Genomic DNA, 12,957 nt, shown 5'->3' on the forward strand with positions numbered 1-12,957 from the left:
ATTGTTGTTTAGAGGCAAGAGAAACATGAATAAGACCCTAGTGTGGAAGTAAGCATGAGTAAAAGGGATACAGACATAGTCCTAGAGGCTAGAATGAAGGAATTAAAACAGTTGTTACTGAGGTTGGGGGGTGGAAGTTGGGGAAATTTCATTCCATTTTAAGGATATTTTTCTTTTCTGTATATAAATAATGGGAAAAAATAAAAATGATAAGGAAAAGACTATTATTATTTTATTTACATTTTTAAAAGAAAACTTTACTATGGTTGCAGAGTGCATAAAATTAGAAGAAGAAATACAGTTATGAGGCTCTCCCAGGGTTTATAGCAGTGTAGACAGAGAAAAGAGATTCTTGACAAGTTTAGTAACTAAAATTTGTACTATGTGGTACTATAGTATGTGTGGTATATAAGGAAAATAATAATTTCTCAGTTTTAAACTTTCTGAAAAAATAGAATTGGGCATATTCTGGTGCTATTGGGAAAGACACAGGAGAGAGAAAGTGAGAGGTGGGGGGAGAGGGGAGAGAAGAAGAAAAAGAAGGAGGAGGAGAATGAGAAGGAGAAAAAGGAAAGGGAGAAAGGAGAAAAAATAAAAGAAAAACATGGAAAGAATAGGAAAGGAGGGAGAGGAAAGGAGGGAAGAGGAGAAAAGACAGGAGGGGAGAAGAGACACAGGAAAGGTTAATCAATACCTGTAATCAATGTTGTGATTGCCATTGTGCTAATAATGGGGCCATTCAAAGAAAGCTAGGAAGATAACCCAGTTAGCAAGGGAAAAAAAATATGTGCTCTAGTTTGGTTTTGCTGAGTGTGTGGTTTCTTTAGTATAGCCAATCAGAAATGTTAAAAATGATACTGGAGCTCAGAAGAGAGATCTATACCAGAGATACAAAATTATACATTTCAAGAATTAAAAGAGTGCCTAAGTTCTTGGGTATGAATAGGACGATTCTGAGATAGAAAATATAGCATGTAAAGGGAACAATGACATGCTTTAAAAGAATAAAAATTAGAAAATAATTGAATTACTGATCTTTTTCTATGCCTTAAGTATGTTTAAGGAATTAAATGAGTAATTTCTTCTAAAAGAACATTTTGATGAAGCTGATAGTATTATCAGCATTTATGCAGAGAGGTAGAGAGGTTATCTGTGCTGACTTACTGGTGGTATAAGTTGCAGCCAGGATTTGAATCTGAGTAGGCTGGTTACAAAGTCTAAACTTACGACCTTAAGATTATAGGATGGGCCAACAATGAAGCACAGGAAAAAAATAAAAAGAACATAAAGGAGGATGAAAGCCAGGAGCAAAGGCTACCACAAAAGTTAAGGGAAGGCGTTTAAAAAAGAAATAGGCATCAGGCTGAAAATTGATGGGCAGCAAAACCAGATGAGGAAGAAAACTTGCCCACTGCACTTAGCAACATTGTGGTCATCAGAGACCCATCTTGACTGAGTCATGGATGCAGAAGGCACTTCAAAACACAGAGAAAATATTGGGAGGGAGGAGCTGCATAACACAGTAGCCAGTGAGAGAACAGAAGACAAGAGTTGTTTTGTTTAAACAGTAGAGACGGCTGGACATAGTCTGGTGTTAGTGAGAAGGGCACAGTGGAGTGAGAAAGAGATTGAAGACTCAGGAAAGGTTAATCAATACCGGTAATCAATGTTGTGAGATTCAAGAGAGCAGGGAAGATGAGGGTACAGCACAGTGGAAACCTAGATGAGATATCGGCGGCTGAGCACCGCTAACGTTATTGGCAGAAACCTGGAAAATAAGGAGGCATATACTGGTCAGAGCATTAGCTGGGAAAATGAAGATGAAAAAGCTTGGTGGCTCTAGTTTTGTTTGCTTGTTTTTGAAGGGTAATGGAGGGGTCAGCATTATCTATTATAAATAATAGATAATTTTTCTCTAAGAGGAGAAATTAGTTGACAGGGAAGATTCAGAAATCTGTCGGCCACAGAGACCGTGTGAAGCAGTCATTGCAAGGAACGCAAGAGGAAATAAACCAAAGTTAGTGAGTAAGACTACTAAGCAGTGCTGAAAGCCAGTTGATCATGACTAATTCATCTATGATTTCACTCATATGTGAAATCTAATGAACAAAAGAAACTAACAAGGAAAATAGAGACAGACCCACAGATGGAGAGCAGGACAACAGCTATGGCGGGGGGAGGTGAGAGGGTGGGGGGGTCAAGTGAAAAGGAAAAAGGGCTCGTGGACATGGACAGCCGTGTGGTGATTGCAGCGGGAGGGGGCTAAAAGGGGTTAAATAGTAATGGAAAAAAATAAAAAAAAGAAAGCCAGTTGATCATGACTCATTCATTTATGGCAATGACAATTGTGCTTGTATGATTTGCTTTGGCAATGGTAAGCTACCCAAGTACCTGTGCTAAAAATGTAAATATTTGCTTAGGAAGTGGAAGCTAAACTCAGGTAAATAGAGTTTTAAATAGCAAGAGTATGGGGGGGGGTGTATATGAAAATATATTCGGTGAATAGAGATTTTTTTTAATTTAGGATATTTCATAGTTGGAATTTATTTTTGTTTAGATGACTCATCTTACTCCTTAAGTATTTGGTCCCTGCAAACTTGTGGTATTTTTATTTGTGCTGTTTGTCTCAGATTCTCACATAGAAATTTCCCTTCCCCTTTCTTCCAACCTTTTTCTTTCCTTCCCTCCTTTCCTTCCTTCTTCTCCTAAGCTCCCCCTTTTTTTTTTCCACTCCAGACTTATAAACTGGGAATTTTTAACTCTGGCTATAAATTTAAAAAATACTTATCTCTGGATTACATCACAGTTGAAATTAATTCAGAATACTGGGGTTAGGGCTAGGACATCAAAATAGCATTTGTTAAATGAACAAGAATCATTCAAAATCAAAACCCAATAAAACAGTTTCTTCTATATACTGTATGTTACAATGCATTAATATTATGGTACCCATAAAAACAGCAAAACTTTAAAAAAAAGAAAAAGCGGCAGAGACAAATGTATTTAAAAAGTAAATAAATTTTAAAAAATGAATAAAAAAAAAGAAAGAAAAAGAAAGGAAACACAACAAAACCAGATACTCCTCTGCCACTCATCCTGCATCCTTAACCAGTCTAATAGTTCACTCTGATTATTGGTCATTCTAATTGTCAGTGCCCATAGTTGTGGCTCTGTGAACTCTGGGAGGGGATAAAGTTCAGAGGCTGCCTTTTACTGGTGAAACTGATGTGTTGAGAGAAGAGGCCAGGGCTCTCATTCCACTTCCTTCCTCAATATGAAACATTAAGCAAGTGATGCCACTCTCTGAGTTGCAGTTTCATCATTTACAAGATAAAATGTTAGTTTATTCCCTATGGAAGATTTAGAGAGGGAGCATGAAACCCGTACCAAACAACATATTGATTTAATATTTACATTATAATAGTAATTTATCAAATGCCTTTTACATTCAAATTGCCTGGTGCAATGGTGGCACATGGCTAGTAATGTTGAATAATCTAACATGATCATGGCTTTAGTAGATGGATTGTGAATTCTTAATGCCTTCGTTAAAACATAGGAATTGTTTCTGTGAATGCAAATCCTCAAATAGGTGATTTTGAGATGCTTGAAAGTAAGAATTCTCACCCTTTCCTTACTTCACCCAGGAGAGATAATTGCATCTGCAGCAAAATAAAATTAACCTCCAACTATTGAATCCTTCCTGGGAAAGAGATGAACAAAATGTTTGGTAGTTTAGATGTCCTCAGTCCTCCGAGGAAAAAGGTATCACTTCATTCAGGATCAGTCCCAGCATTTAAATTAAATCTGAGATATTGACTATTTCTCCTTAGAAGTTTGTATTCATTTTCAGAAGACATCCTGGTCCATAGCTAGCTAACTTTATACAACTCAAGCAAAAAACTGCTGGCTTCAGAGTGTAATTCGAAGCTCTCAGTGCAACCAGGGGACTAGCGTTCTCTGCCAGACCAGAGTGACCGCAGAGCTGCTGGGCAAGCCTTCTGAAATCCCCTTCTGGTTACGATCACATTTTCCAGACAGCAGGAGCCTGGCTGTACAACCAGGTGTCCTCAGCTTTCATGGGGTTCCAAGACTCTTTTGTTTATAGAAGAGAAAAAGAAGATTGATTAGACATTGACTCTTCTACTCAGTATACTTGCTTCCATTGAACAGGAGACTCTGTGGGGATTATCAGACACTGACTGTGGTTCCCATAGTCAGCTTTGTCTTCTGTAAGAACTACGTATACCCTTACATTCTTTTATTTATTTATCCACTTTTAATACATTTAGTGTGCCAACTACTCTCCTAGACATTAGGCATATGAGGAAAAATTCCTGAATGAAACAAATGGTAGAATCCTAGGATGAAATCAAATTTTAATAATTCAAAGAGGGTTTAATAAAGAGACTACTTACAAAGGTTGTGGACAGGATTGGAAAAGACTCAAGGGATGGTGTAGATTCCTCCCCACCTCTTGCTGGAACTAGAAAGAAAGGGGCTGTTACAAGTTCCAGGATTGAAAGAATAAGAAAAAGAGAGTACTCCACATTCATTCACCTTCCATCTCTCCTGTCCCCACCACCATCTCCTGCCAAGGCTTCCCATTGATGAATCCAACAAGAAGCCAGAAGGCAAGACATTCTCTTCATAAAAAGACTTGCAGGTCAACTTCCCTTAACAGAAAGCAGGGTGGAACAGAGCAGAGTGGACCTGGACGGGAAGCAGACTATTAGCACCCTGGGAGTACAGAGATGATTTAAAGGGTATGTTTCTACTCTGACTTACATCTAAAGCATAACCGCAAGAAAAGTCACTGATGAAGTCTGAATCTTTTTTGTTGTTGTTGTTTATAAGCCACACACACACACACACACACACACACACACACACACACAAAAGGAGGTCAAAATACATTAAGTTTCATCAACATGAAATGATGTTCTTTTCTTAAACTGCTACTTTGTATTCCCTCTGAGAGGCAACACATTGTAGTAGAAAGAACAATAGCTTTCCTGTTGGATAAATCCAGTTCAAATATTGACTTTGCCACTGTCTGCTTGCCCTTGGGTGAATTATTTAACTTTTCCAACCTTAGTTTTTACACTTGTAAAAATGGGATTAGTTACATCTACCCACTAGTATCCATGATACATGGTAATAGCTTAGAAAAAGATATCTTTTATAATGTTTAATGACAATACAACTATATAAATATCAATCTGAAATTACTAATGATTCTGTGTTTCATCTAATACTTAGATGTCTATTAAAGGAATGGACATATTTAAGAGACAGTATCTTTCACCCTACTACTTAAATTTTAAATTATTTGTTTTCTATGAATCAATTAGCTTTGACTTTCCATTGAAACATAGTGATAATAGCCTGTGAATTATAGGCCATAACTCCATTTTACTAATGACTGAATTAAAGTTCAAAACACAGAATTTTCTGATTATCATATCATTGGTAAGTCAGGTAATTCTATGTGTCCATAAAGTCCATATTTTGTTAAAATACATTACAGAAGTAATAATACAGAAGTCATGCTTGCATGCAGAAAAGCGAAATGACAACAGTGAAAAAAAATCATGAGGTATGGAGGACAGATTTTAAAGAGGGTAATGCCTTATTGTGGGTGGGCATGCAAGATGATGAAGAAAGAAAAAATTATATCTGATATTATTGGCTAACAAACCAATGTTATCCTAGGAAAGAGAAGACTTAAGAAGAATGTTGAAATATATTTATTTATTGAGGGACTGACATAAAGAATAAGGAAAATATAAGCAAAACTATAAAGAACCATCATAGGAGAAATATCCTATTTGCTGGAGGTGAACACAAAGAATATGAATGAAAATTAGTATAGTTGTCTTGCTAAGTTTTTTATGAAGAGGAAACTGGCCTAAAAATGTAAAATATTCTCTAAACTCTCAGTTCCATCTTTCTGTATAATTTGAAGCTAAATTTAAGTCATATACAGATTAACTGTAGATTATTTAGTGACTATTATGTCTTAACATGGCATCTTTGAGAGTACTCGCAATAGAATTCACTCAAAATATTTCAATCCAAAATGGGGAATTGACTGGAGGGGCATAGATATTTCATGGGGGCAGGATCCATAAAGCCTGGGATCAAAAACTGGAAAACAGCGGCTCGGGTTACTGCTGCGGCTCATCATCTGTGCTTCTCCCCCAAGCGTCTCATCCATCCTCTCTGCCTCCACACACCCTTCCTCCACTGTGGCATGTACACTTCCACCCCATCTCGGGCTTCGTGGGGCTTCTCCGTTCAATCCATCAGACACACACTGGAGTCTCAATTAGCAGAAAAGAAACCTGGCAGGCTCAATTCATTTCAAGTGCTCTCTCCAGCCCATTTTTCCATCAGGTGGTGGTGTCATTGAATTGCAATCCAGAGGACTATGGAAAAGGCTGTCTAATATGGAGCAATGAAGAGGTCCTATTAGAAAGCGTACAATGAAAAGGAAAAGATAATGCTGAAAAGGAATAGAGCAAAGCATGTGTATTCATCGTTGTATGTAAACAACATGAAAATTGTTTTAAAAGCCATTTCAGTGCTCTGAATTTACTCCAGAATATCAATGTTCCTATTCAAATTTCTTTAAAACATATCTTAGACTACAGTCCATATATTGGCTTTATATTTTGCTTTCTAGCCATTTAGCAATATGCACGGTTTCTAACCAAGAACTATTTTAGTGATCATTCTGTATTTTTTTATTAACAGTAAAAGTAATGCATATGAATTATAAAATAATTGATGGGGGAGTGTAAAGAACCAAATCAGACTCAAACAATCATCCCACCCAGCAACAACCAATGTTAATTTTCTGGTGTATAGCCTTCGAGTTTAAATCTACACACAAACCATTTGCATACTTGACCTTATCCTCTGTATACTATTTTAAAGTGATTTTTGTAAATTAAAACTTTTAAAATTATTTATTTATTTATACTAGATGTTTTTATGGTATGTTTAATAATGGTTTTATGGAATTTTATAAATTTCTGGACAAAAAATATTTGATTATTCCATTTTGCCATTATAAGCAATGCTAGAATATATATACACACACACATACATACATACATACATACACATATAGCTATTTAGATACACAATCTACATTTTTGTGTATAATGTCTAATTTTGAGATGAAATTTCTAGAAACAGATTACTTGGTGAATGAGATAAATTTTATGATCATTCACGTGTGTGTGTGTGTGTGTGTGTATCAACCCAAAAAGACTGTGCCAACTTACATTCTCCTAGTGTTTAAAATAAGTACAACTGCTTTAGCTTGTGTGACTCAGTGGATTGAGTGCCAGCCTATGAACCAAAGGGTCGCTCGTTTGATTCCTAGCGTACGGTACATGCCTGGGTTGCCGGCCAGGTCCCCAGTAGGGGGCGTGCGAGATGCAACCACACATTGATGTTCCTCTCCCTCTCTCCCTCCCTCCCTATTCCTCTCTAAAAATAAATAAATAAACCTTTAAAATAATAAAATAAGTACAACTGTAACTGAACAATAAAAAATAAATTTAAAAAGTATAAAATTAAAATAAAATGTCAGTGTTTAGGTGGTCAAAAACCATCACCAACAACAAAACCTGACAATTGAAAAGGATAAACTTCGTCATTTTTTAATTTATGTTTTTCATAATTATCAGAGTTGAGCACATTTAAATTATAATAGTTGATTGGCTATATTTAATTCAAACTTTGCTATGTGAAATCTGTTGAAAGTGCTCCCCCAACCTTTCATAATCACCAACTTACGTAACCTAGGTTTTCCTTTCCTATAAGGTCTCTCAAAAGAAAACAGACTCTGTTATGATACTCAACTTAGATGATAATTGTGAGATTGGACAAAGCATTGCCAATGGTGTCATAAAAACTGGGTTCAAATGCACTCTGATATTTAACCTCAGATTCCATGTAGTCACTCACAAAATGAAGACAAGAATCCCTAATTTATGTAATAGGAATAATTTCTCCTAACTGCTATGAGAACATGTATGGCAGAGTGCCATCTCTATTTCACTACTTATATTTTCTTGTTCTTTATAATCAGAAATATTGAAATATATTGATGTTTTTTGAATTTGCCTGGCTTTTTCCCATGCTCAGAAATATCAATATGATGTTTCCTCTATCTCAAATAAACTTCTCCCCGTATTACTTGTTCCTACACATCTTTATTATTTTAATTTTATATTCACCTAAAAATGTTTCTTTAACTCAACCCATGTTACTTTAGGTATATTTGGTTATACATTCTAAAAATTCCTTTATCAAAATCACTGCATCTAATATTTCACATTTAAATGCCTGTGTTTCTTTCTAAGCAATTAAATTTCTTGAAGGTATGGCCCATTTCTTTCTTGTTCACCATCATATCCTCAGTGCCTAGAGTGTATAAAAACCAATGAATATTTGTGCAAAGTGCTAAGTAAATTAACCATTTTCTTCTTAACAATAGTTCTTCTTACTCCAACTCTTATTCATTCTTGTATCCCTTGCTGAAAATATTATCTGTTTAGTTTGAGGTAACCAGAATAAAAGGCTATCTTTATTGAGTAAACTTCTTTCCTGCAGCAGAAAGTAATATTCCACTAAGGGCAGTCTGTACATCTCTGGTAATAGTTGAAATGATTTTAGGTTTTAAACATTATTTTTAATAGTTATGTAAATATTTTTGGTTATAATCTATAAAGAAAGTGATGTCATTTGTACTTATAAGATACAAACACATACTGTACCTTCTATCTGTCTCCTCCTCTTTTTCAGGATACATAGGACTTTATCCCCCCTCAGCCCCCCAGACCCTACCACTCTTTGTAATTTGTTAGGGTCATGTGACAATTTCTGACCAATGAGCTGAGAGTGGAAATTATGTAAGTCATTTTTAGGCTAAAGCATGTAACTGCCTTTTCGAGACCCTGGTGTTTCTTTTCCTGCCACAGACACTGGGAAGTTCTCTGGTTCCTTGCACCGCTAATCTTGATGGAGCTTCTGCCAGCCTGGGTCTTTGAGTGACTATGTACAGCAAAACTCCCTCTTCTAACCCTGGCTGGTCTGGCTCAGTGGATTGTGCACTTGCCTGTGAATCAAAAGATCACTGGTTCAATTCCCAGTTGGAGCACATGCCTAGTTTGAAGGCCAGGTCTCCGATTGGGGGCACACAAAAAGCAACCACACATTGAAGTTCCCCTCTCTCTCTTTCTCCCTCCCTTCCACTCTGTTTAAAAATAAATAAATAGAAATGTAAAAAAACAAAACAAAACTCACCCTCTTCCCAGTGATCCCCATGGGCTATCTAGAAGGAACAACACATAAAACTGTATTGCAGGAGTTGTTTATTATTGCAGTTTAACCATGTTTGTCCTGATCCACCAGTGATAGTAAAGTTTTCTTTTAAAATAAACTATTTAATTTAAAATGAAGTGATTTGTACAAATATATTAAGGACATAATATATTGTAATGTTAATTTACCATATGATCCACTACACACTTCTGTTTTGAGGTATATATCCAAAATAATTGAATTCAGGGACTTGAACAGATATTTGTACCACCATGTTTATAGCGACGTTATAAACAATAGCCCAGAAGTAATAATATCCAAATGTCCCCAATGGATAAATGAAAAAACAAAACGTGGTATGTATACAATGTAACACTATTTAATCTACATTGATTGTTTGTGGTAACAATTTCACAGTTAATACCTAGATAAAGTCACCAGGTTGTAAACCTTAAACATACGCAAGGTTTAATTGTAAATTATTCCTTAATAAACCTAGGAGAAAAAAAATGAAATTCTGACACATGCTACAACATGAATGAATACTGACAACATTATACTAAGTGAAATCACTCAGACACAAAAGAACAAATCATATGGCATGGTTCCACCAGCACGGGGTACCTAGATCAGTTTAATTTATGGAGACAGATAGAAGAGCAGTTCCCAGAGACTAGAGAAGGGGTAGGGGAGAGTTCGTGTTCAATGGGCACTAAGTTTTCCCCTGTAATGATGAAAACAGTCTAGGGATGAGTGGTGGTGACCGCTGCACAGCAACCTGAATGTACTGAATGCTACTACACGGAGTGATTCAAGACGGTTAAAATGGTGAATTCCATGTCATGGATATTTTACTACCACTAAGAAAAATGGCTGAGATGATATTCAGATATCATAAAAATTATCCATATGATCAACACATAATTAAAGACTTGAAAATACTGACATAGAGGATGAGCATAAGCTTTCAGATCAGAAACTGCTTTGAAGTCTGATTTGAGATTTGAAATAGGCATTGTTACATGCTGGCCAAGAACCTTTTGGCATTTGTTGACATTTCTCAGCTTCACTTTCGTTATGTTTTTGTGTGTGTGTGTTGAATTTTATAAACTTTATAAATTTGCATATTAATCTATTATCAGATTCATCTATGCAAATATGTTCTCCTATCAGTGAGTTGTATTTTCATTATGTTGATAGTTTCCTTTGCTGTGAAAAGACATGTTAGTTTGATATAATCCTATTTGTTCATTTTTTCTTTTGTTTCCCTTGCCCAAGGAGATATATCAGAAAAAATATTGCTATGAGAGGTGTCTGAGATTTTACTGCCTGTTTTCTTTTAGGATTTTATGATTTTGAGTCTAACATCACTAATCACCAGAGAAATGCAAGTTAAAACCACAATGATAAATCACTTCACACCTGTCAGAATGGCTATCATCAATAAATCAACAAACAAGTGTTGGTGACGATGTGGAGAAAAGGGAACCCTGGTGCACTCTTGGTGAGAATGCAAATCGGTGCAGCCACTGAGGAAAGCAATAGGAGTTACCTGAAAAAATTAAAAAGGCAACTGCCTCAAGACCCAGCAATTCCACTTTTGGGAATATATTCAAAGGAACCTGAAATACTAATTTAAAAGAATATATACACCCTATGTCATTGCATCATTATTTACAACAGCCAAGATATGGAAGCAGCCCAAGCGTCCTTCAGTAGATGAATGGATAAAAAAGCAGTGATAAATTTACACAATGGAATACTACTACTCAGCTGTATAAAAGAAGAAAATCTTATCCTTTGAGACTATGAATAGACCTGAAGAGAGTTAAGCCAGCCAGAGAAAGACAAATACCATATGCTTTCAGTTATATGTGGAATCTAATGAACAAAATAAACTAACAAAGTAAAAGAGACTCATAGGTACAGAGAACAGGCTCATAGCTGTCAGAGGAGAGAGGGTTTGGAAGACTGGGTGAAATAGGTGGAGGGATTAAGCAGCAAAAAAAAAAAAAAGAAAAAGAAAAAAAAAAAAAGAGAAAACCCTCAGACACATACAACAATATGATGATCACCAGAGGGACAAAGCAGTGGGGGTAGGTAGAAGAGGTTAAATGGTGACGGCAGGAGACGTGACCTGGGCTGGCACACACACAATACACTATATAGATTTTGCATTATAGAACTGTACACTTGAAACTTATAAAATTTTATTAATCAAAGTCACCCCAATAAATTTAAAAAGTACATTTTAAAAATAAATGAAGTTAAAAAATAAATAAAAATAAAAATAGAAGACCTAAATGCTCTCTATGCACAGGCTTTTGTTCTTTTTTTCCCCGCATAACATAAATTTGGTTACTAAATCAAGTTACAAAAAAAAGATATTTTATTCCAGTAGAGTTATCGAATATTTTATCATTTTAGAAGTTCAATTTTCTTCACTCATTCTCACTGTCTTCTGCCTTTATAAGATAAGGAACAGATTCAATTTACACTGTCAAATACTTGCTACTTAGCTATCTAAAAGACTACTCCTTTTAACTTTCTTTTATGTTTACCTTGCTGAAATATAGTTAAACGTTTTCAATAAAGCATAAAACCACCAACAGTCCAAGCCTACCAAAGGTTTGTTGTTCAAGATATAAGCAGATCTTTTGAGACAAATGGTCTATTTAGCTTAAAATGTTTTTTAAAAATTATGATGCCTTTATTTTATACTCACCAATAGAATACCCAGACATGCAATAATAATTAAATTAATTTATCTTTAATATTTTATTAATTTTAGCTATATTAAAAACATTGCTTTGCACATATATTTTTTTAAAGTCCTCACTGAAGGATATGTATTGATTTTTTTAGAGAAAGAGGAAGGAGGAGAGAGGAAAGGCAGAGAGAGAGAGGAAGGAAGAAAGGAAGAAGGAAGGAAAGAAGGGAAACATCGATGTGAGAGAGAAACATCAATCAGTTGCTTCCCATATGTGCCTCGACTGAAGATTGAACCCACAGCTTAGGTTTGAGCCCTGACTGGGGATCAAACCCGCAACCTTTTTTGGTGTATGGGACAATGTTCCAATCAACTGAGCCACCCGGCTAGGGCCACATCTTTTAATTTTACTATTCTGATGGTATATTTCTTAAGATTGGAAGATAGATTTTATTAAACAATTTGTTCACTTGATTTATAATCTCTAATATGTAGATATATGGTATGTGGTCCTCCATTTGAATTCTTGTGCTATATGCTGCAGCCCTGTTTGTGAAGGAATGGTGGATGGGGCCTCTCCTGGTCAGCCTGTAGTTTAGGAGTGATTTCAAGAGGACTAAGAGAGGGAATTAACTTATTCCTTGTTTTTGTGGAGAAATAAACAAAATATACCACATGGAACTTGGGCACTCACCTTTGTCAGCCCTGAGGGGTCATAAGCACCTCAAATCCCACCCCCGTCCCCCGTATCCAAGCAGTTCTAATCGGGCAGGCAGGGCATGTCAGAAGGAGCCTCCTAAGGGGGAGATGTTACTTAGAGTGGGGTGGATGGCAGTGTTAACTGATCCATGTGGACCCCAGATAAGCTATAGGGGATGGAGGCCCTGTCTAACCCCTTGGAAGGA

This window comes from Pteronotus mesoamericanus, unplaced genomic scaffold (assembly GCF_021234165.1).
Source record: "Pteronotus mesoamericanus isolate MK-2021 breed Mesoamerican mustached bat unplaced genomic scaffold, CSHL_Meso_final contig_33, whole genome shotgun sequence".
NCBI lineage: Eukaryota > Metazoa > Chordata > Mammalia > Chiroptera > Mormoopidae > Pteronotus > Pteronotus mesoamericanus.